At 48.2% G+C, this 25,774-nt stretch overlaps 1 long non-coding RNA gene across 1 annotated transcript; it reads left to right on the forward strand.

The window, feature by feature from the left end:
* Nucleotides 1–3,714: 3,714 nt before the first annotated feature.
* LOC132649236 (uncharacterized) lies at nucleotides 3,715–22,820 on the forward strand. The gene is made up of 3 exons (XR_009587668.1): nucleotides 3,715–4,028; nucleotides 18,196–18,278; nucleotides 21,407–22,820. It is a non-coding gene; the product is annotated as an uncharacterized LOC132649236 (long non-coding RNA).
* Nucleotides 22,821–25,774: the final 2,954 nt, after the last annotated feature.

A 25,774-nucleotide genomic window follows, 5' to 3' on the forward strand; every position in this document is an offset into this window, starting at 1 on the left:
CTGACAAGGAAATGAGCTTAAATCCAGCCACAGAAAAAACTGGTGAGGTAAAAACACTTTTAATTATTAAAGAGGTCATGTGTAATTATTAAAGATATTAGCACCATTAATGAGAAGCCATTTGCCTTGCCCTGAGATAAGAGGAAATTTCCTCTGAAGAAAGAACTCACCCACTGAATTCTCCCAAGAGAATGACTGAACAAAGAGAACTTTAAGGATACCTTGCTCAAAGAGGGCATCCGGGTAAGGATTTTCTCAGGTTCAGCCTGCAAGGCACACATAAGCTCCTGTAGCTGGGGTATAATTGGACCAGGCTGCGTGTTGCATTAGCAACAGAATCTGCAAAATTTGTGTCACATGACTAATAATGTCAAGTCAAATAATAGGACTAAATGATTACTTTAGAAAATAAAGTCTTACATATCCTGGTTTCTCTCTCAAGAAACTTATCAGAAAGTAGAGGTCAAAACAAATGTGAGGGTGACAGGGTAAGAGAAGTGATCAAGAGAAAATGCAAAGCCAATGAATCTGAACGTGGTAGAGAAAAATAATGAAGCAAAATGCTAGATCTTCGCAGAAAAAATAAAAAAGAACCCCTCGAACTGGTATACTTCTAGTCAAAGACAGAGTTAAAACAAAAGACACAAATTCTTAATATGGCATGAGGCAGAGGCACTCTCAACCGATTCTCAAGCCTGCACCTCCCTTGAGGACAGGCAGGGGAAAACACAGGAAGAGGGGTTGGAAAGAGTGTAAGAGCTGAAGGGGAAAGATGAAAGGTTCACAATGCTGTATTCTGGGCGTGACGGGATCACATCCGGAGGCAAATAACGCCGTGCTATGACAACTTTAGATCTGTGCATTCAGTGATTTCGAGCAAATACACCAATTCCTCAAACCCACAATGAATGTGAAGAGGGGTAAAAAGACAAATATCATTGATGAATGTACAGCTGTTAGAATTTGAATCGGCTGTTATGAAGCTTGCAGAAAAGCGCCCACCAAAGCAGATGCTTTCCAGGGCCCAGTCACTAAACTAACATCCGTGCTTCAGACATTCTTCAGGAAAACTAAGGAGCATGAACAGTTTCTAACTAATTCTATCGCCCTGAGACCAAAACTGGACAAAAGCAGTACAGAAAAGCTACACCCAACTTCCCTCGTCTTAGGAAAAGCCCCTTAATAAAATAGTCCACTGGGTCCAGCAATGTAGCAAAAGAATTGTGTAATACTACCTAGTGGGATTTATTACAGGGATGTAAGGCCACGTCCGTATCTGGAAAGCAATTTAACCCACCACAGCAACACGCTAAAGAAAAGAAGTCCATGATTAAACCTCACCTTTGTTATTAATATCTTTTATTTGTTCTTTGACAATTGTATACATGTAAACAATGTGTCTTGATTTTGTTCTGTTTTGTTTTGTTTTTCAAGACAGGGTTTCTCTGTGTAGCTTTGCTGTCCTGGACTCACTTTGTAGACCAGGCTGGCCTCAAACTCACAGAGATTCACCTGCCTCTGCTTCCCTGAGTGTTGGGATCACAGGCGAGTGCCACCAAGTCTTGATCTTATCTACCTATTATTCCTACTCCCTCAAGCACTCCAAAAGATGTATGGTGTGTGTGTGTGTGTGTGTGTGTGTGTGTGTGTGTGTGTCCCACTGAGTCCAGTTGTGCTGCCCGCTGTGCTGCTAACTAATCTTACACAGATTACCATAGCTGCTGTGAGTTCATGAGCACAAACAGCCCTGTCACCTCCACAATACAGAACTGGATACCTTTCATCTCTCTCCTTTAGCTCTTACATTCTTTCCAGCCCTTCTTCCCAGCTTTCCTGTTAGCCTTGTCCCCGAGGGCAGTACAGATGTCCCGCTCAGGGCTGAGCACTTAGCAGCCACTTATTCTCAGCACTTTGCCCAGCCGAGAGTCCGTCTCTGCATTAAGTGCTGCACATGGCAGAGACACTTCTTCAGCCAAGGCTGAGACCAGCACTAATGCAGAGACAGCGTGACAACACGTTGTTCAGGAAAACGACAGTAGGAGGCTCCTCCCTGGAACCCATGACCCCCTGAGCTTTTGACCAGGTGTACAGGACCTGGTGCAGCCATGACTAGTGAAAGCAGCGAGAGCCATGATGCCAGCACATCTGCTTGACACAGTCCAGCAAAGCTGAGCCAAATGATACTTTTGCCATTGTGCTGTCTTTCGCTTTGGGTTTCTGATCTCCACGTTTGTGGGGGGAGGTTTTTTACATTATGATTCATTTATATGTTTTCCCAGAAAGTTATTTTTGCTCTCAAAAAAAGCAACCTTATCTGGCCTTACTGGGGAGTCTTTTTTTGCCATGGAGATGGTGAAAAGCACAAAAAAGTTGGATAGCCTCAGAGTTCTCTTGGCACAGCTGCCCCCAAACAAACTCAGAAACAATGGATTTGGCAACAGATCAGATTACGTGGGTCCTCCTGTATGTGGTCTACAGGGCATTGCCCCCAGAATATAAGAACTCCAATGACAAAGTTGGCTTGCCTAGAACAACCTTGGATGATATGTATAATATAAATATAATATATATAATATAAAATTAGTATAAAAATATAAGAAATTGCCAATCATAAGAAGACTGGCTCACGTTAAGCTACACTGGGTCTTTAACTAGAAAACAAATGAATAGAGCAAGTCAGCCTGCAGCCTGGGAGAGCTTTACATTTTTGAGCTAGGCTACTCACAAGTTGTGCCTCAGCCACCATGCATTGCTTTCGGGGCTTGGGAAGTCGCCTAGACTGGCTCAGATATTTTTTTCTGTTTAATGTTTCACTTTCCAGAAGAATAGAATGTCATATGCCATAAATGTTTACATAGCCTAAAATAATTTGAGACTAATACCTATTCTCTCTGTACTTTTAACACTGTCCACGGACAAAAGCAGACCATCTGTTTTTCTTTTGCAATCATAAGTCTGCCTCTTTTGTGGGACATATATTAAAAAAAAAAAAAAAATTCCTGGTTGCTAGTCAGTCAGAGATGTAAGCTTCTCCCAGCCATGGTCTCTGACTCATTCACCCATTGCTATCATCTGCCTGATCTTTATCTCCTCTCTCTCCTCTGCTGGGACCTGTCTGACTGTTCAGGCTTCCCCCACCACCTCCGCAAGGACCAGGCCTGAATTCCCTCCTGGGGCACAGCCGAAATGTGGCTAAGCTTGGTGCCGCTGTTTTAGCAGTGGGCACGTCTCGCCTGGCAGGTTGCTACTGTAACACACCGGTGAACGTCACCTCTTAACATGTTGTTTGGGTTTTTGATACTGTAATTTCGTATTCAATTTTAAACAGAAATACTTGTGTTTTACCTATTTTCTTCCTACCAAAACCAACAGACTAACCCCAGGATTACAATGAGAAAAAAAAAATTTTTGAAAGTATAAATAATTCACAAAGCTATTTATAGTACTAAATTCTAACACTGTTTACATAAGGCAAACATTTCAAAGTACATTCTCAACACTAACCTATTTTTAAATTGCCGAAAGGGGCTTCGCCAGGCACCTCATTAAAAGGAAGAGGAATAAAAAACTTGAGAATGTGAAACAGTTTGAATCGTCTCAAGCAGTTTGGACTCTTCTCTCCTGCTAATGGCAGCGCCGTGGCTTCTGTTTACTAAAGGCAGCGACTGTTGAGTCTCATTTCTACACGGCACTCTCCCATTCAGACCCGGTCTGTCTGCTTCCCCTTCTCGCCTGCTTTCAATTCGAGCAATGGGAGGCTCCAGTCACCAATTGAGCCAAATCTGGGCTGCTCCAGCCCCACCCTCAAGCTCCTCATCTGCAGGAGCCTAAAATTCTTTTGTAATTCAGGGGGGACAGGCGCCTGGGCTCTGAGCAGGCTCTCACTGACTCCATATCCTGAGACCCTCGTCTGCACCGCGACCACCCCTCCTCCCCGTGGTTTGACGGCTTATTCTGGAACCGCGGCCGCGGCATGACTCTTGCAGACCCTGGCATCCTCTCTGGCGCGCTCTGCTGGGCGCACGTAGGTGGGTGCGCGCGGGTGCTGCCGGTGTGTGGGTGTCGCAGGTGCACGTGGGTGTTGCTGGCGCGTGGCTGCTGTAAAAGTACGGGGGCTGCGGGCGCGTGGCTGCTGCTCGGGCGTGGGTGCTGCAGGCTCACGTGGCTGCTGCTGGCACGTGGCTGCTGCAGGGGCGTGGGTGCTGCATGCAGACGCTATCAGATCAGGAGTCCTAACCCAAGAGAAAAGGGCAGCGAGTGAGCTTCCTGTCCCAACCCGTAAAACCCGCAGCCCCGGGTACAGACTGCAAGGCATGGGCCCAAAACAAAACGGAAAAGGAAATGAAGACCAAGAATTGGGGCTCCGTAGAGGACCCTGGGGCTAGCCAAGCAAGTGCCGTACCAGCCATTAAAGCACCCACCGCACCCCCACTATTCTCCCCTTCTCCACCCCCATCACCCTCACCCAAGGAAGATGACAGACAACCAGACTTTTTCTTAGAAGTGAAAAGGTCGAGGGCAAGCCATGCATCCACTGCCAAGGTCAGACCCGCCCATGCCCCTTTCGGCAGCCCAGATTATGTGGGGTTCGCTTACTCAAATGGGCACTAAGAGAACTGCAATCCTGGGAGTAAAACTTCCCCAGCGGGTCAGCCCACTCCCAATCGGCACACCTAGCCCCAGAGGAAAGGGAAAGGCCACCGCGGTGAGTGAGCGTCAGGACTCCTGTCTCCACCAACTAACGGTCTTCTCTAGCTCCCACATCAAGTCTGCATACACAGAATCCCTGCTCCTTCCGTTTCACTTCCACAGAAGTACCATTCCCATGAGCCCCTGCGGCAGTGACATTGAAACATTCCAACAGAGTCCCGCGAGTTTATTTTTGCTGTTCTTGTTAGGGTTAACTTTTTTTTTTTTAGAGGCTGGGGTAGTCGTAGTGAGACAGGGTCTCGGCCCAGGTTATCCTTGAATTTACGGTGAAACCTAGGCTGGCCTTGAACTCCTGACCTTCTAGCCTCTCCCTCCCAAGTTCTGGGATTACAGCCAGTGGCCCACACCAGTTCATTTTAGCCGCCTTAGGTGCCTGACACACAACTGCCTAGAGAAGATGCCTTTTGAGCAGTATTGCACCACAAGATGAAGTGCGTGAAGACTGAGGAAAAAAGTGTTTTCTTTCTTTTGAGCTTTTGAAAATCCCGAAGCTAAACATTAGATTCTGGAGGGAGAGGGACATGCCAGGAGGGTGAGGGTGGATGGGCAGCTCCCCTAGAGTCACCCCTGACTCAGTTCCCCTGCATGTCCGTCCACACCGTAGCCTCTCTCAGCCCTTTCACCTTCATCCTCTCAAGACAGGGCTGGCCTTCTCAGGGAGATGTGCTCAGGAAGATGTGCTGGACATTTCTGTCCTTCTGTGCCGTGGTCGGTGAGAACCTGGCCCTCAGTGTGGGAATGTTGAAAGGTAGCGCCTGGAAGGAAATGCTCAGGTCGGAGGCGTTCCCTTTGGGGAGAGATTAATGCTGTCTTGTAGCGGTGGGTTCTGTGTGGAACAGATCAGCTAACTCTCCTGAAACAGGAGGTTACAAAGCACTGGACGGCTCCTCCAGGGCCTCTGGCTTCCTTGTTGGTGCACATACCCCAGAAGGCATCCTTTCACCTTCTCCACAAGACAACGAGAGGGCCTGATTAGGATTAGAAGATAAACAAACCGCTTTACATGGTAGGAAGCCTGGAGTGTTTTGTTACAGCCACAGAAAATAGCCTCATTCAGCGTCTTTAGGAAGCAGGTGGGATGCTACTGAGCATGGAGACTACCCCTGGGAAAAGTCGCTGTCCAGTGGCCTGGCTCAGCATCTCTAATCCTGCCCCTTGCTCTGAACTCCTGAACCAGCCTTAGCTAGACCAGGATAACGCTCACCTCCCTGGCTCTTGAACTCTGACTCAGAGCAGATGCTCTCCCTGAACCCATGTTCAGACCCCAAGGAAGATGCCCTGGAGATCTGCTAGAACACTGATTCTCCCTGACCTCCCCTTTGACCTTCCCAGCGGCCTCCTGCAAACTGCTTGCACCTCCCGGAAGACATGCTCTCCAGGATCCTCTAGCAGCCCACCCATCAGCCCCACACTCTATGCAAGCCCTCCCCGTGAGAAATGTCAACAGGGTCAGTCAAACGGCCTTAAGAAACAAACCCTCATGCCTGTGGGCTCTCAAATGGGAACCTGAACACATGTGTAGAAGGTGCCCTGGCTATAACTAGGTCACTAGATGGTGAGAGGGCAAAAATCAAGAGCCAAAAAGCACAAACAGTGCTGTCCTGCATTTGGCATGGAGTCTCTAACACAGTCCCCTCACACTGTTCAGAAAGTCTCCTGGAAGCAGCCTGCAGGGACCTGGCTTGAGGATGCTGTCCTCAAGGAGCAGGGGAACGTGTGTGTGTGTGTGTGTGTGTGTGTGTGTGTGCGTCTGTGCATGTTCGTGTGCATGTATTTGTGTGCACATATGGATGTGTACACAGATGCAGGTAACCTCAGAGGTCAAAGGTGTCCGATTCTCTAGAGCTGGAGTTACAGGCAGTTGTGAAAGCTGCCCGGTGTGAGTGCTGAGAACTGAGTTCAGGCCTGCAAGAACACCACGGGCTCCAGCCCCTAAAGATTCATGGTTGCAAAGACACCCTCCTATTTCATTACTCAGCCTCTAAGGAGCTTTTGCCAAGCGTATGCGTTGAATATGATATTCTAGGGAGATGAGAAGCCATGCCAGGTTAGGAAAGTTACTTCTCTCCTCCCTGTGGCCACATACCTGACAGAGCGACTCAAGGGAGGAAAGGTTTTGGCTCACAGTCACATGATGGCATAGGGTCTGTCATTATGGGAATGTTTCTTAGTTAAGGTTTCTATTGCTGTGAGAAAATACTATGACCAGAAGCAACTTGGGGAGGAAAGAGCTTATTTCAGCTCACAACTCCCAGGCCATACTCTGTCACTGAGGGAAGCCAGGGCAGGGCAGGAGTCAGCTTTGGGAGGCTGCAGGCATAAAGAACACAGTACTGGCTCTGGCAAGGGACTCGGCTTCATGGCAGCGTGGCATACCTCGTCACGGTGGCCATGCTCAGAAGACAGTGAGCTTACGTGGTTAGATGTGATGCCCACGTGACCGAGGGAGAACCAGTTGTGCTCTTTTGTAACTCTCTCTCCAGAAAACAACCAAGACCCCACAAAAATCACACTAATTCTTTCTGCAAGCAGCGTCCCTAATGGCAGATTCAGCTCCTAGTAGGCCCCACCTCCTCCCAAGTTCCAGCACCTCTATCTAGCACACTAAGGACTAAGCTTCTAGCACAGGAACCCCTGTGGAGGAACCAAAACAGCACACGTGTGACCTCATTTGTCAGTGACTGCTAGAGGAAGCAAGATGAAGGGACAGCATCAAAGGAGTGCATAGGGAAGAAAGACCGGACTCCAGGATGTACCTTCCAACACCGATAGAGAAGACGAGAATTTGTGGCACAGAGAAGATGGGGGAAAGGGGTAACTGTCAGTGAATAGAAAGTTTCTCAGAGGAAACATCAGGAGTTCTGGCTAAACCCACTCAAAGGATTCTTGCTGGAGGCAAGTGCCGGTGACTGGGCATTACCCAGGAGTGGAGCAAGGAGGGCGAGGCAGCCTCTTGGATGCTGATGCTGCCTGTATCTTGGGTTTCCAGAGAAACCAAGAAATCAAAGCCTGGCTGGAAAGAGGCCTCCTGAGAAGCTGGCTAGCAGGGCTGGGGAGGGGTTCTGCTGTGGGATACATCTTCGAAAGGGACTTCTCTTTTTAATTTCCTGACTTCCCAGGTGCTGCGTAAATAGGTCACATCATTGGCCTCTTTTCCCCAGGACTGGCTAGCCTCCCTGCTTGGGGATATCAGGAGGCATTTTTTAAGTCTCCCTGGTGATGAGCTGGACCAACTCAACCACAAATTTGTGCCCTTGGACACAGCCCCAGTCCTCGCCCTGGAGACTGGCTTGGGGTCTGTTCCTCAGAGCTGAGCTACCTTGTGCCCACAGGCCACTCTCCCAGTCCAGCAGCGCTCCTCTGATGCCCAAGGTTTTTCACTGAACCCCAGAATTGCACACACACCAAAGTGTTGGCATTCTAACACACCCCAACCTTCTCTCAAACTACAGCTCAAAATAGATGGAATCATTTCCCTGTGATGCAGCAAAGAAAGGCTTGAAAACAAGTTGGTTTTGACAGATTCCATCAGGCAAAAAAGAAAAAGAAATCCGTCTTCGGTCTTCACTTTCTGTGACCAGTTACCTCTATTTTAAACGCTGCCTTAAACGTTCCTCATTTGGAAGCTGCTTCACACCATTGATGCCATTGAATTCTGCTTCTTGTTCTCCCAGATTAGACCTATTCTAAATTTGCTTCCTGTTTTCAGAATAAAAGGGGGGGGGGAGGGAAAGGTGCCTGTAAAACAATGAAGCCTCTGATAGGAAGCCTGAATCTCACAGGAGATGTCCTCGGAGAAACACTGAAGGCTGGGAGATGCAAGGATCCATGTGAGTTCAGGCCCCAGAACCTATGTTGAGGGAAGCAGGCGTGGTGCCAGGTGCTTGTGACCCCAGCAGGCCACACAGGCACAGTTAGATACCTAGAGCCCCCCGGCCAACCAGCCTGGTGAATATCAGGCCCCATTCAAAGCTCCTGTCTCAGGACTTGAGGTGAATAGCTCCTGAGGAAAGACCCTCTGGGTAGACCTCTGACTGCACACGTGCACCTGCACGCACACACACGTGCACACACAGGCAACATGGCTAGCAAAGAAGGGGACATGCCCTGAATTGAGTCCCTCCCTGATATATCCTGACAAGCAATCGTGCAGGGTGGAGGTGGCTGGGGGTCCCCAGCTTTGATCTCAAATGCAGATGCTCCCCACTGCCTAAGGCCAAGTTGAGGTCACTTTCCGCCAGGCCTTGAGTTCTGAGGTGACACCCTGAGTAGCCTGGACTCAGCTGAGCCACCCGACAGAACAGGAGTAGACAGCCTTGCTTCTGGGCGTTCCTACCAGCTCAGTGTGGCTCTGATGGCCTTTCTTCTCTCATACTAGAAGCCATGGCTCTATGACCTTTTAGTTGCTGCGATCACACACCAACAATCAAGAAAGACTTAGAAGAAAGCTCCTTTTCCCTTACAGTTCCAGAGGGAGAGTCTATAACAGTGGCAGAGGCACAGCCGCAGGTAGCAGGAGCCAGGAGCTGGCTGATGACATGTCTTTCCACACAGGAAGCAGAGTTAAAAGAGCTGGAAGTAGAGTGAGGCCCAACACCCTCAAAGGTTCCATAACATTCCCAAACAGCACTGGAGACCAAGTGCGCAAATAAATAAACCTACTGGGGCCAAACTCATGAAGCCTCAGGTGACTCACTAGTGCCATCTGCCAAGATCACCCCAGGTGCCAGGGGCAATCAGTCCATGCAAACAGAAACAGCTGCTTCCGGCTTAAGTCCAATGGGTTTGTTTGTTTTGGGGGGGTTGTTTTTGTGTTTGTTTTATTAAAGCCAATGACTAGAGCCACAGCCACAGAAAGCACACAGGACAGATGGCTGGACAAAGAAAGCTGTCTGATAGATTATGGATGATAGATAGATGGATGGATAGATACATACATACATACATACATACATACATAGACAGAGATGCTAGAAAGACCAATAATAGATGGATAGGTAGTTAGCAGATGGATAGACTGATAAGTGATATAGAGAATAATAGATAGGTGATAAACCTAGGGTCTAGGTAATTTATAGGTATTTGAGAGCCAAGTAGATAATAGATAGATGATAGATGACTCAGGTACGTCAGTAATGGATGATAACATACACAGGATAGTCTGTAGCCTGCTTCCTCCAATCATTAAATTGATTGAAGCAATCTACTGCGTGTCCGACGTGGGGCCAGCACGATGCTGACCCAGAAATCAAAGGGGACCTAAAGCCGGGTCCGAACCCCTTGGTTTGGGGCTGTCCTTTCTCAGATCAGTGCATGTCTCAGCTGCAGTGACACCACCAGGTTTAATAATTATCCGGACATCTGTTCCATCAAGATGGGATCTGGGCCGTGTTTTGGAGTTATATTCCATGGTGATGCACGTCTCCAGAAACTCCTCCCAGTGTTTGTGTGTATCGGAACTCCGAGATGAAGAACTGTGTGTTATATGTGCCAAGCTACGTTTCCACAAAGCACAGAGGCTGGAATTAAACTCCAGCATGGCAGCTGAACACATTACTTCTATCTAGCCCCTCAGGATCATTTAAGATGTGGGCAACTGGGCTCTACTGTGGGCACCATCCTAGAGTTTCCAAATGTATCCCTTAGCATGAGTTAAGAGCCTGGGTCTGGGCTGCATCCCGGGAAGACGACAAGCAAAAATGGCTCCGGTTTGTGATCGTCAGCGCTTGCCGGAAGAACAATGACTGGCATGCACTGTAGGAGGAGTTAACAACTCCTAATAATAATAAACAGGAGAAAGGTTATTAGACCAGCCTGCAGGATCACAGAGGCTGAGAGGTTCCACCCTGAGCATCTGCAGGCTGCAGAGCTAGAGTGACCAACAGCAGCTTAGCGCAGGAAGCTGGAAGCCGCAGGCATGCTCCAGGACATGCTGGCACTTGATGCACTGTGGGGGTCTTGGGTTCCAAAGGCAGCGGAACCTGAAAGCCTGGTGTCCGAGGACATCAGTTAAGAAAAACGCAGAGGGAGAGAGATGCCAGGCTGACATCAAAATTAATCACCATATACTGTCTCTGAAAGCTTAACAGTGGGGCCATACCTCAACAGAAAGAGCTGGGCAGAGTCGCTGAGGAGATGTTAGAAGTGAAACCCGTAAGCTGTGAAGACAGGGAAGAAGAGAGTCAGTGTTTCTGGACGATAGAGCAGAACGCACAAAGGCCCTCGGGTGTAGGAAGAGCTGAAAAGCACCACTTGCTGAAAAGCTGACCAGGGAGAGAAAAGCCGAGGAAGTCCAGCAACGTTGGAAGAACAAGCCGTGCCCAGAACTCTTGGACGCAGTGGAGTGTGGAACCTGATGGCTAGTGGAAGCCTTCCGAGCAGAAAGCAGCATGGCCACTGTGACAGGCCGGACATGGACAAGAGCGCGTGCAAGGAGCCTGTCGGGAGGCAGGTGCCCAGCCGCCCAGGTCCTGAACCCAAAGGGAGAGAAGGAGTGGGCTCTGGGGGAGGGGGAGTCATGTGTAAGAAGGGGAAGTTATGGTTAAGACAGGTCAAGGGTGACACCTGGGCAGGCTGCTATGCTCTATGCTAGCTGGAGGACCACTGGGGAGGACCCTTGGAGAAGAGGGGTGCTTCAGATTCAGGGTGTTGGAAGGCCCAATTGTGACACTGCAGGAAGGCGAAGACTCTGCTAAGTAACAGGAGAAGGATGGGGGAAGGCAGAGAGATGATGGCTCAGGGGTTAAGAGCACAGGCTGCCCTTCCAGAGGTCCTGAGTTCAATTCCCAACGACCACATGGTGGCTCACAACCATCTATAGTGAGATCTAGTACCCTCTAGTACCACACACACGTACATGCAGACAGAACATTGTATACATAATAAATAAATAAATCTAAAAAAAAAAAAAAGGACTCTGTCACTGAGAGAGGGTCCTTCCCAAGGGGGAAGCTAATTGCTTCTTACACAACTGTGCCCCATGCTCCATAGTTAACTCCTTCCCATCCTAGTGCATGTCAGAGACGGCCAGAGAACAGCATGCATGTCAAAGAACTGGCTTGACGAAGCCATCTTGATTTGTAACAACCGTGACCGCCACGCGGCAGCCCTGGTTTAGTCTCTCCACCCCACCATTCCATTTCCCGGCACCCTATTAATAAACGAAACTATCAGGATGGAAAACAGAACTTCCACCGGCACGCTGGACCCTGCCTGCTACTCCAAATGTTAACTGTAAGGACGCCAGCTACGTTCTAGTTCCAGCCTGGAACTGGTCACCTTTGACTCGCCTTCCCTCTCACCCAGATCACAGGAATCCACTGGGCTTGCCCGAGACAAGCTTCGGTCCGTAAGACCCCAGCAAGCTGCACTTCCTAGTCCTGCGTGCATGCCTGCGTGCGTGCGTGCGTGCGTGCGTGCGTGCCTGCGTGCCTGCGTGCCTGTGTGTGTAGGTCTGGCTGCCTCCTGTGAGTCTCGGTGTACCCTGGGCTGGTTCCTGAAGGCTGGGGCTGCCACCGGGGATGTGAAATATGAGTTTCACTACTGACACTTGTAGGTGTGATAAGAGCAGTGTTCTTCTATGATAGCTCCCCTCTCCCAGTGTGTGTGTGTGTGTGTCCAGTCTCAGGTATGGTTCCTCCTGATCAATCTGTCACGCTTGTCACTGTCCTGGGACTTGGCAATTAGGCAGGGGTGGCTGGCCAACGAGCCCCAGGGACCTGTTCCCACCACATGCTGGGCTTTCAAGTTTGCACCGCTAATAACGCAGGTTCTGGGGATCAAAGCCAGGTCCTCAAGCTTGCAAGACTAGTACGTTACCAACACAGTCACCCCCAGCCACGCCCCCGGCCCTGACTCATCGGTTGGAGTGAGGATCCCCTGCAAATGGCAAGCAAACGCCAAGCAGTTCCCACTCACTGTAGACAGAAACAGGTTCTTCTCACCCAAAACCAAGCCCAGAAGCTTGAGCAGCACCCATGTCACAGAAACCGAACAGGAAGCATCAACAAGACAGCCAGGAGCACAGGCTGCTCGGGCTTAAGGAAGAGAGAGGGAGGAATGATGGTACACGCCTGTAATTCCAGGACTCAGGGAGGCTGAGACAGGGGGATCACAAGTTCAGGGCCAACCTGGGCTGTATAGTGAGATCCTGTCTCAAAACAACCAAACAAAACATGGATAGGGAGATGACGCAGTCAGAATGGTGTCTGAGGACCGGAGTTTGAGTTCCAGGAGCCACATTAAAAATAAAAACTGGCCAGGCGCAGTAGCACACTCCTGTAATCCCAGCACTCAGGGAGGCAGAGGCAGGTAGATCTCTGAGAGTTCAAGGCCAGCTTGGTCTACAAAGCAAGTCCAGAACAGCCGAGACTACACAGAGAAATCCTGTCAAAGCAAAAAAATAAATAAATAAATAATAATAAACCTGCTAGGTGGGTGTGGTGGTATACAAGGAGATGGAGACAGGAGGATTTCGAGGACTTGATGCTACCCAGCCTAGCCAAATCAGTACACTTGAGGTTCAGTACCTTTTGAGAGACTGTATCTCAAAAGATAAGGTGGCAGGCCATGCACAGTGACCCACTCCTTTAATCCCAGCACTTAGGAGACAGAGGCCAGTGAATCTCTGTGAGTTTGAGGCTAGTCTGGTCTCCATAGAAAGCTGCAGGACAGCCAAGGCTTCATAATAGAAAGACCCTGTCACAAGAAGCTATCAGTTAGTTAATTAATAATTATTAATTAATTAGCTAATTAATTAATTAAGGTGGAGCGTGACACAAGACACCAGATGATGACTTCTGTCCTCCGCATACATGCACAAACATACACCACACATGTGTGCACAAACAGAAATACAAACACAAGTATATAACATACACAGAGAGAGAAAGCTCAAAAAATACCAAGGTGAAATACCCTTGTGTGCCAAAAGTAAATGAAACCTAAGGAAGCAGAGTGGATGACAACCGGCTCCTGACCGTCCTTCTCACATGGTGACTTCTGAATATTCCAAGTTCTCTACCAGAGTAACAATTCAGACCCTAGTGGTGACTTAGACAGTCTCCCTCGCTTCGTTACAACATTTCAAAAAGTTTCCATCAGCATTCACAGTGAATTCTAAATCAATCCCTTCTTTCCGTCTCCGCCTATCCAACACTCTCTAAGTTTAAAAATATTACTGACTAAAATAGAGCATATTGTACACTAAACTTTGGTACTGAATTTGCTAATTTTTTATGAGATATATATCAATTAAGAATGTTTAACACAATAATTAGCACACCGCCATACTGTTGGCAGGGATTCAGTGTATTCTACATGGCAGGACTTCTTAAAATGCGTCTATTTTAGCTTGAGTTCTGCTCCTGTTTCCACACCAATGAGACACTCTCCCCTCAGCCCCTCCATCTGCTCATTGGAATTTTGTTTTCAGAAACCATGGTAACACATGTTTTGCCATAACACAGAGTGAGAGAATCCGTTCCAGTTTCTCTGGGCAGCACGAAGCCTTCTGCAAAACACAAAGGCAGTGACAGTCCTGGAAAAAGCAGACCATAAGAAAATCACAGGCATTTGTGGCTGACCCCTTCTCCAAACGGCACCTAACAGCTTTTACCAAGGGCATGCTTTTGAGCCTCCAGGGGAGGGAGCTCAGGTCTGTACACTCTCTGGTATTGGGATATAATTAGAGTCCATCTGTGAGGAAGGAGCTCTTTCCTCGTGTTGCCGTAGCCTTCAGAGCCACCTGCCTCTCTATTCCCTCCTCCCTCATCTACCTCAAGTCCCTCCACAAGGGCTGTAACAGGCTTAGAGGTGCCTGATCTGCTCTGTGTGTAGAAAGTCATATGTGTGTTCATGTTCGTTGACAATAAACAGTTCTCTGATTCTTCTTTGAGTGCATGCTTTTGGCACTGCTCATGTATTTCAGAACATGTATCATCCCATTCTTTGTGTGTGTGTCCATGTGTGTGTATGTGTGTGTGCTCATATGTATATAGGTTTGCTCCCATGCAAGTGTGTGTGAAGGCCAGCAGTTGACGCCAAGGAACTCTTCTTTTGTGTGTGAATGGGGTATACATATGCATGTACACGCATGGGGCACAAGTGTTTGTGAGTGAGCATGCCTGTATGTGCCAGTGTGGAGGCCACAGACTGACATCTGACATCTTTCTCAATCACTCTTCACCTTCTACACTGAGCCATGGTCTGTCATTTAACCCCCAGACCACCAATTTGGCTAATTTGGCTGTCCAGCTCGCCCAGGCATGCCCTGTCTCCGCCCTGTGGGGGCTAGGATTATAGATGGATCACTGTGCTGATGTAGGTTCTAGGCGTCCAACCTCTACTCCTCATGCTTTTGCAAGAAGTGACTTACCACTGAACCCTGTCCCACCCCTACCCCATCCCGTTCCCAATGATCCCTTCTCACCAACATCAGTACCCAGGCCATCTCAACTGCAACGGTACTGTCCATGTTCCTTCCTCAGTCCCTGTGTCTCAGAAAAAGAAAAGAAAAATCCCTAGCAGCTTCCTCTTCAGTGGTTGGACTGGTAGAAGGAGGATGAGGTCTCTCTCCTCCTGTAGCGCCTAGAAGACTTTGCTCTAGAGACTTTTCAAGAGTGGCCCTGGGAGCCCTGGAGTCTGGCCCAGTGCTATGGGGCTGTGACATGGCAGCTGTGACAGCCCTGGACCCTCATTCAGGGGGCAAAGTCTTGGATCACCCTGCAGCAGCCAGCTCCCCTCCCCTATGTCCTGCTCCCACAAGGAGATTCCAAGGGAAGGAGGCCTCGGGGACGGGGTGAAGAGACTGGGACCTCAGAAAGGTATGGGTGCAGCCCTGTTCTACGTTCCCAGAGTGTCCTAATCCAGCTCCCCTCAAATCTCATCACATACACAGTCGTGAGGGCTTCTGGGTAGTTGTGGCCACCACTAACAGACTAACAGAATTGACAAGCCCTGGATTCTCAGTCTCTGTCCCCGTCCTCATGTGTGCTCTTTTCACAGACGGAGACAGAGAGAGAAAGAGACAGAGAAGCGCTCTGGTGTCTTGGTATTATTACGGTCTTCACCAGATTAGGGCTCTGCCCTCATGGTCCCACTAGACTTTCCATCCCCATTTACAGATATGGAAAATGTAAACATTCTTGAGGGAACACACTTTGTCCCATAACTTTATTCCTTATTATTATTATTTTTTTGCCTTAACAAAAATCTGCAGAATTAACTAGTAACGTAAGCATGCCTAGAAACCAGTGAGGGGCACCAATGATGGGGATGGCTGTCACTCCCGTGATAGATAGCCAGTGCTTTGCTTGATACTCTAATTCTGGAAACATTCCATGGAAACAATTTGGCATGTGCTTAAATATTTTAAAGCAATAATATCCAGAGGGAGAGTTTTTGATTAATAACATGTCCAAAGCAGAGTTTGTTTAAAAAAAAATTATTCTGTATTACTGTTCTGAAGTTGCAGGCAGCACGGGGCATGGAAACTGTGTGACTGGGAAAACTGGCCTGTAGCTAGAGTGAGGTGGAGACGTGTCCAAACCCCCAAAATCTCGACCTTAAGAGAGGCAGGAGCAAGGCTTGCTTCCCTCAGTGTCCTGTGCCTTCCCCCTACATGGAGTCTTGTGACCTCCACCTCCGCACTGCTCAAAGCTCAGAATTCCTCTCCAGGCAAATGAAGCATTCCCAGCACCTCTGCCCCAGCCAGTGCTGTCCACTCACCCAAGAGCCCCTCCCCACTTCCCCAAGGTTAACTAAGCCCTTATCCCCCCAGTCAAGAGAGCTGTGTGCCTGGAAGAGCGGCGCCTGAAACAGTGATCCTCCGCCCCACCCCTGGCACTCACTCACACATCTGGATCCTGCACCCCCACCAGCCCAGCGAAGCGGCATTCCTTCGGGTCCAGCACCTCTATGCGCTGGTGCCTGGACACCCCAAAGGGAAGGAGCAGCTCCCAAGCTCAGGAACAACATGGCAGTCATTTTCAAAGGTGCCACGGAGTGAGAGTTACCATCCTCAGACATCGCCGAGCGCAAGCATAAGCCGGTGAATGAGTCAAGCTGACGCAGTCTCTCCTGCGTAAAGTCTGTGTGTTGCAGTGCTCAAGCGTGAGTCTCATGGAGGTGCGAGTGTGAGAGTGTGCGTTAGTGTGTTAGTGTCGGGAGTGTGTGGGTCAGGCTGTGAGCGTGTGGGGTGCATGCCTGTGTGGGTGTGTGGCGTGTGTATAGGCTATGTGAACACACAGTGAACGTGAGCATGTGGGATGGGTGAGAATGGAGATACGTGAGTGTCTGTCGAAGGCCTGTAGGAATAGGAGAGCTGCAAGAGCATGGGAGCTGAGTGTGTGTGGTGCGTATGTGAGGATGAAGTGTGAGTGGGGTGGCCATGGGGTGTGTGAGCGTGGGGCATGGGATATGGGTGTGTGGAGTGTGAGAGTATGTACGGTTTGTACGGAAGGATCGTGTTAGGAATATCACATTTGTTTGTGTAGACTGTGGAGGGTTCTGGGAGCATGAAGAGTTTTAAGACCTCCAAAGTGTGACTTTGGCCAAAGAGCCAGTAGAAGATCTGGTAAATTTCATGCTTGAGACCATAAAAGAAAAAAAAAAGTTAAATTGAATGTGGTGTTACACACCTATAATTTCCAGGGGGGTGGGAGGGAGGATGAGGCAGGAGGATTACCAGTTTGAGGCAAGCTGAGGTACGTAGCAAGATTGTCCCAAAACAACCGTAGCTAATAATAATAACGAAAACATTTTAATAGATTTTGAGTAAGGTGTCCCAATGGTCCAGCGGCCTCAACCCTGGCCACTGAGTGTACACAGGACAGCAGTGTTCAGGCTGAGGTGTAGCCGTGTTAGAGCTGAGTCTACCACACAGCAGAACTGTGAAAAAAAATTTTTTTTTTTTCTGAGTAGATGGCTCAGATAGCAAGCATAAGGGCCGAGTTCGGATCCCCAGAATTTCTTCAGAGCTAGGCGTGTGTGACAGCCTGCCTGTTACCCAGCACCGGCGGGCAGAGATAGAAGATCGCCAGAGCAAGGCGGCGAGCTAGACCAGAGGAACCGGTGGGCTAGGTGAGAGCTCGCTGAGGAACTGGTGAATTCAGTGAGAGACCTTGTCTCAGCAAGACACCTGGTTTTCCCCCCTCCCAAGTAGACACACACACACACACACACACACACACACACACAGACTAATTAATATTATTAATAGTGATATTAATGATAGGGGCTGGAAAATGGCTCGGCGGTTAAGGGCGCTTTTGCTTTTGCAGAGAACGGGAGTTAGATTCCCAGCACCCACATGGCAGATCGCAGCCATCTGCAAGTGCCGTTCCAGAGGATTTGGTACCCTCTTCCGGGTTCCAGCGCACATGCGTGATGCACAGACAAGCATGACGGCGAAACATCCATACACATGAAATAAGAATAAACCTAATGATAATGATAATAGCAACAATAATAAATTTATTTTTAAAGGAAAATGGGAGGAAGCAGTGACATTGAATTTGGTGATGATTTCCTAACTATGAATGAAAAATGTGACCTGGGAAAGGAAATAGGTAAGTTAATTTCATCAAAAGTAAAAGCTGGTGCTTACTAAATGATACTATGAACAGAATGAAAATGTATCTCAAAGTGGGGGAAAGCGCTGGTCACTTGTGTATCTGATAAGGAATACATAGAAAAACTTCAATGCAGTAGCAACACAATTCACGCTGGGGAAGGTCCTGTCAGACACCTCTGCAGACGCAATCAGTGCCTGGAATCCATTCGGCGGCGTCACTAACAATTAGGGCTAGGTCAGTCAGAACCACTTACGCTTTCACACCCATGAGAATGGTCAAGATTAGCATAGCAGCAAAAGGCAAAACGCTAAGGGTTGGTGAGGATGCAGAGAAGCATGAGCCAATGTGAAAAACGGCACAGCAGCTCCTCAAAATACACCAGGCGTGGAGGTTGGCAGACGGTGGCATGTCTTTCTTCTCAGTGCTTAGAAGGCAGAGGCATGCAGATCTCTGAGTTTGAGCTTGGCTGATCTACAGACAGAATTCCAGGACAGTCAGGGCTACACAGACAGGGTTTCTCTTGAAAAACAACAACAAAAACAGCAACACACAATAAAATTACCTATGGCAACGAATGTAATTCCCCTTCTGGATGTACACCCAGAACCACTGAGAGCAGGGCTTCCAAGAGATCCTCACACCCAAATATACGGCAACTTTGTTTGCCACTGCACTGGAGAAAGGGCCGCAGTGTTCTTGATAGAAGAATCAATCGACGAAATGAGGGACTTCCACAAACGGGATAGCGTTCAGCCTTAAAACCTTGGCTGGGGACCTGACAAGTTGGTTGGAGTGCCGGCCTAGCATGCAGCAGACCCCAGCTTCAATACCCAGCACCACATAAAGCTGGGTACGGTGTCCCCTCCTGTAGCCCCGACATGTGCGAGGTGGGGGCAGGAAGATGAGAGCTTCAAGCCCACCTCTGGCTACATTGTGAATCTGAAGATAGCCTGGGATACGTAAGACTCTTGTCTCAACAAAAATAAAAGCCAGGAATGGTGGCTCATGCCTGTAATCCCAACACTCAGGGAGGCAGAAGCAGGTGGATCTCTGTGAGTTCGAGGCCAGCCTGGTCTACAAAGTGAGTCCAGGAAAGCCAAGGCAACAGAGAGAAATCCTGTCTCAAAAAAAAAAAAAAAAAAAAAAAAAAAAAAGGCTGCCAGGAAACAGCAGGAGAAGACAGAGTTCTGAAAGTGGATGGTAATGGAGGCTGTGAAAGACACATGTATACTTAGTGTGGTGGGCCACTACAAATGCTTTAAGGTCGGCTGTCGACCATGTTTATTCTACACGTTAAATTCAAAACACATTACAGGAAACAACCAGGAGAAGAGAGCACTTGGGAGCATTCAGTGTCTGGCTCTGGCTATGCCCCTGCTCCGGGTCCCCAGTCTATGAGACAGCTATTGCTCTCCCTGGTTTCTGCTGCTTTCACCTCGGGTAATTCTAAGACTCCAACAGAGACTGCAGGCTTTGGACAACAGGACGCCACCTCACCTTTGAAATGAGACTCCTGATGAGAGGGAGAGGGAAGTACAGAAAAGGCTCCAAAGTTCTCCCCAGCTTTGGGCATCTGTTCTGTTCCCCCGTAGACATAACAAAAGCTTTATTCACAGTGAGCTGGCTGAATGAAGGATGTAAAGCTGGAGATAAGCTCCCCGAAACTAGCCTGGGATGTTAGGGGAAAAAAATGTTTTCCCTGAAAACTATAGACTATAATGTTGTAGTAACTAAGAGACTGAGCCAGGAAAACGTTTTAGCACATCTGCAAGTTGGCACCACCTGAACCTTTCTTGGTAACCATGGTAACCACTGGTATGTGGGTGAAAATGAAACAAAGGCATTAACTTTTAATGCTTGTATAGCTAGTTTAATCAGTCTTCGCCTGTGTGCCAGACATTTCTGCAAAAAAAGAAAAAAGTTAAAGGAAGACGTGAATCAGGGAATTTAAATGGGAACCCTATGAATTAAAGGAAGAAAACGAAAAGAAACCAAAGCTCTGGACAATTGAAGCTAATCTGCTTCAACCTTAAAGCCAGCTTCTGGAGTGTGAAGATTTTTAGGGAGGTCTGGCGCTTGGAAGACGTAGACGAGGATGAGGAAGCTGGAAAGAACAACCCGGCGTTATGCACTGGATTAAAGCTGTGCTTCAGCTTCCAGACGGTTTAAGCCTAACCAGTAGCATGGGCTACTATTTAAAGAGAGCAAGACTTTTTATATGTGTGCGTGTGTTACCTGCATGTATGTCTGTGCACCACATGTGTGCAGTGCCGGAGGAGGCCAGGGAGGACATAAGGTCCCCCTGAGAATGGAGTTGCAGGTGGTTGTGAGCCACTGTGTGGGTGTCAGGACCTCTGCAAGAGCCCCCAGTGCTCCTAACCACTGAGCCCTCTCACCCGGAAGAGAGACTTTATGAAAAAGAAAAACAATCTCCCTGCCCAATGGGCTCTATCCCTAAAAGCAATAGCTTTGAGATGTAACAGTGTAACTTGCCTTCTAATACTCAGTACCTGCTACTTGCTAAACTGGGTGCAGAAAGCATGCCTGGACATCCTTCCCCTTTAATTGTATACCTACATTAAATAAGGCTTATGAGATTTATTCCAAAAAAAATTATTTAAAAAGAAGAGCAAATAGTTCCCTATTCTGAACACAAGGATTGAGCTTAGGATGACCCAGAGTGGGAGAGATGCTCTATCCTGTTCTTAGTGATGACTCTCAGACCATCCCTGCCCACACAGAGGCTTGTTAAAACACCTACTGCCGGGAAGTTCCTGCTCCAGAAGATCTGGGCATCCTGAGGAGCCCGACACTGATGCCGCTCTGGGGAACTCTCTTTGGGAGCCTATTCTCCGAGCCATTCACTCCAACTGGCATCTGCTCTGCCATCTTTTTTTGCTCTGCTCTTTCACTGTGTTGGATCACACTGATTAGACACTGCACCAAGCTAGCTTCTGTTTTCCAACCCAGTGTGCTTTTGAGGTTTATTTAAATGTACTTGACAAAACTTGTATATGTCTGATCTGGGCACTGCCGCATTTCGATGGGTGTGTGCGCACATTCTGAAACAAGTGAAGCCATTACCGCGGCCACTACTTCACGTAGCTGCTGTTTCTTTGTAGGTGGTAAGAACACCTGAGACCGTCTCTCTCAGCCAAGTTCAAGCGCTCGGTCCAGCAGTGCCAGCCACAGACAGCCGTCTGGTCATGGTGTCCAGAATGCAGTCCTCTTGCACGCCTGACAATGGATGGCCCTCAGTCCCAACCTCATCCTTCCTCTCCAGTCCCTCGAAGCTATCATTTTACCCGATATATTCTGATTCAACGCATAGCCAAGCTCCTGTATCTTTTCTGTGTCAGGCTTATTTAACAGTGGTCACTTAGTGGACACTTAGCCATGTCTTCATGCAGAGAAACGTTTCTCCGTTTTCAAGGCTGAATAATATTTCTTGGGATATTTTCTCATGCAGTCATCTGTTGACACAAGTCCGTACTCCAGCTACTGAGTACAATACTAAGTAGACACAGGTTGCAGGAATCAGATCCCCAAAGTCATTTTCTTGGAGCTTTCTAGGGTCTCGTGGCAATTCTTTTTCTAACCTTTTAAGAACTCTTCATACTGTTTTCTATAATGGTATCCACCTTCCCACCAACAGGGCACAAAAGTTGGTTTCCCCACCAAAGCTTGGCATCTGCTATGGTTGGTCTCCATCAAGCTTAGTCCCTCTGTGGCCGTGAGGAGGCAGAAGCTCTAAGAAAGGGGAGGATGTAGTAGGTGAGTGGGCCTTGGGGTTCCACCACTGTGATGGTGGATCCGGATGCCACAAAGTTGGCTGAGTCTCACAGGAGAGGATTAGTCCCCAAGACTCCTTAAAGTAAGCCTGGTCTCCCTCCAGTCCCCTGCTTCCTGTGTTGTAGTACATGATTTCACCACCAGGAGGCCATCTCCAGTCAAGCAGATGCTGCACCAAGTTCTTGACCACCCAGAACTGTGAGCTAACACCCTTTTTCTTTACATTTACATGCTATTACCCTTCGTCATAGTGGTAAAAGCTATCCTAGTGTGTGTAGTTTGGGTATGCATTCTCTGATTAGTGGTATCGTAAGCATGTCTTTGGGGGAAAAGTATTGTCAAACCTTGTCCCGTCATAATTAGTTTGTGTGAGTTTCGCTATCAAGTTGAGTTTTTGCTGTATTTACGAATTTCCCACTAAGCTAACACAGTCTCTCATAGGCATGCCTGGAGGATCATCTAGAAACTAGATCCTGTCGTTGAATATCAGTGCTAGTTTACAGGAGAGCACTAGCTATTGGGTCGTACAGAGTTGCCGAAGGCCCACTAGGCTTTGAGCAGGGGCATCTACAAGGGACACTTTCGAGGTGGGTGCCTGAGCCTCTTGACAGAGCTTCCAAGGCATCTGTAGACCAATCATTCTTCGTTGAGTTCCACAACCCAGTCATTATGAACCCCACGCCTCTTCCCTGTTCCTAGCTAACTCCAGACTATTTATTTAGGGCAGGACATCAGTGTTTGAGTGGGGAGGGGGACCCAAAAACCAGACACTCATTATGCTCATGTTTTCCTCGGTGGGAGAAGTTGTGGATGGGGGGGGCTCTTGTCACTGAGTTGTGCTCTTGGGCAAGCCTCTGAGGCTGACCCTGCTTCTTGTTCTCTCTCGGAGACACTCGTGTCTTTTATTTTCTTACTCTAATGAGGTACTGGAGCCTCTCTGCTGAACTCCCAGCCTCCCACGAAGGCATCCACATCCATGGGTGGTTGCCAAAGTCAGAGTGCCTGTGGGATGCCGAGGACTGCGGTCTTCTGCCGTGCCGTGCTGACAGTTCTTCTCTGCGCATTGCTTTGTGAGTCACGAGATGAATGACTATGCCTTACTTTCATCCTGGTGTTCTTTAATTCTCATTGTGTTTGTTTTAAATTGCATGCATACATAATTTACAGGATCCAATTGTTAAAAAATAGAACAGGGAGATTTTTCTTAGTGGAGAGTGGAGGTGTATGCCCGAAAACCCAACTCTTTGGTCACTAAGGTGGGAGGATCATGAGTTCAAGACCAGTCTGGGCCACACTGGCAGTGTCAGTCTGGGTTAGAGTGAGACTGTCTCTCAAATAAAATAAAACAAAACACAATTCACTTTCTTTCTTCCCAGAAAACTAAAGACTTTATATTTATCCTGAAATAACAAACACAAACACACACACACACACACACACACACACACACCCCAAAGTGAACAGACATTCCATTAGCTGAAACTCTGTAGATTAACTTCTTTCCAAGCCACTAAAATTCTGGAATAATCCAACTACCATGTACTAACAAATCAAAACCATGTTAAACTTTGCAATATATTGCTATTAAATGCACATAATTCAATGTTTTAATATACTTATCCCTAGGAAGAGCACACAGTTAAACATACCTTATTAGACCTTATTATTTTTCTATTTTTCTGCCTGCTGGCTATGTTATTTATTTATTTGTTTGTTTGTTTGTTTGTTTATTGTGGTTTGTTTGTTTGCTACTTGAAAAGCTGTTAGACAAGCCAACATGAAGGATAGCCATTAGGATTCTCTGCTTCCTGGTCAGCAGAATCTGGTTCTTTTCTTCCACTCCAGCATCTTTTGGAGATAGCCCAGCCCAGGAGGCTTTCCGAGTGGCTAAACCAGGAGGAATCTGGTGAGCCTATGGCTATACATCTGTTGGCTGGAATCTGGTGCAGGGAGGGAAGGGTACTGCTAGGGGTTAGTCCACGCTTCAGAGGAAACAGGGAGGGAAGAGGGCCCCGAGGAGGGAGGGAGAGGAAGGTGGAGGAGGGAGGGAAGGGTAGACCATTCTAGTTTTAAAGTTAGCTGCTGATAAACATTAGGAGCAGTACGCCCCCTTGTGGCTATTTTCAGGGTTGCAGAGAATGGATAGCTGAAGATCAGTATTTCATCCCAAACATTTGAGGCTTTAGGATGCTGGTGCTGTTTTTTTGTTTTTTGTTTTTTTTTTCTTAAATTTTTCATCAATTACACTTTATTCATTCTGCATCCCCCCATAAGCCCCTCCCTCCCCCATCCCAATCCCACCCTCCCTCCTCCCTCTGCTTGCATGCCACTCCCCAAGTCCACTGATAGGGGAGGTTCTCCTCTCCTTTCTGATCTTAGTCTGTCAGTTCACATCAAAAGTGGCTGTATTGTCCTCTACTGTGGCCTGGTAAGGCTGCTCCCCTCCCCAGAGGGAGGTGATCAAAGAGCAGGCCAATCAGAGTATGTCAGAGGCAGTCCCTCTTCACATTACTATGTAACCCAATTGGACTCTGAACTGCCCTGGGCTACATCTGTGCAGGGGTTCTAGGTTGGGCAGAGTGAACGGAATTTTAGGTAAGAACTGGGAAATAGTAAGAGCTGGAGAGGACAGGGTCTCCACAAGGAGAGCAACAGAACAAGAAAATTTGAACATAGGGAACTTCCCAGAGACTCATACTCCAACCAAGGACTATTCATGGAGATAACCTAGAACCCCTGCTGGTGCTGTTTTTGTCATTAAAGGTCACCCGACTCTGACTAGGTTTTACTAAAGGGATCCAAGAAACATGATTTAAATACTAAGAATTGTAAACACCTTTGTTTGTCTTGCAAAGACGTTTATTGTTAGGACTGGACTTCTATTGTTGGCTGGGGCCACTTCAAAGGAAACATCAAGACCCGAGGTCATCTATGTCCTTCATGTGCACAGTGGTGCCCCAGAGGAACAAAAGCCCCTGGTCTCTGCATAGTAAAGGTCAAATCCCGTCGAGCCACTATTCCACCTCAGACCCACGATAGCTTCTTTGTGTCTCAAACCCAGACCCTTCGCCAAGTGACCTGGTCCTAGCAGCCTAGCTCCCACTCTTCCTTCCCTGGATGGTGCCTGCTGGTTTCCAGGTGACAGTTCAAAGGCCACACCACAGCCTCTGCTTCCTGTGAGGTTAACCTTGTCAGCTGGACAGGAAACAAGGCTCTGGGCATAGCTGGAGGGGTTAGGTGAGGTGTAAAGGCCCAATATAAACACCGCCATTACCACCGCCACCCCACAGGCTGAGGTTTTGGGATGAATAAAAAGGAGAATGTGAACATTTCTCTGTGTGTGTGTCTGCTTCCTGACTGGATACCATGTGACCAGCAGCTCCGACCATGGCGGCTTCCCCACTATACTCCTGTGAACCAAAAGGATTCCTTTCCTTCTTTAAGCTGCTTGTGTCCGGCATTTTGTCATAGCAGTGTGTCCGTGACGTGACTAACACGCTGTGCAGCTGCTGTGAACCAGTATGGCCCCACCCACTTGTCCACTGATCACATTGCAGAGCGGAGCATAAGAGCTAAGGGAAGCCAGACTCACTTTATAACCAACACACCTCACAGGAAACTGATCCAGACGCAGCAGAGCAAGAACTCACACAGAAAGGCATTCACTGGGCTGGAGCGACGGCTCAGTATGTAAGAGC

This window comes from Meriones unguiculatus, chromosome 19 (assembly GCF_030254825.1).
Source record: "Meriones unguiculatus strain TT.TT164.6M chromosome 19, Bangor_MerUng_6.1, whole genome shotgun sequence".
NCBI lineage: Eukaryota > Metazoa > Chordata > Mammalia > Rodentia > Muridae > Meriones > Meriones unguiculatus.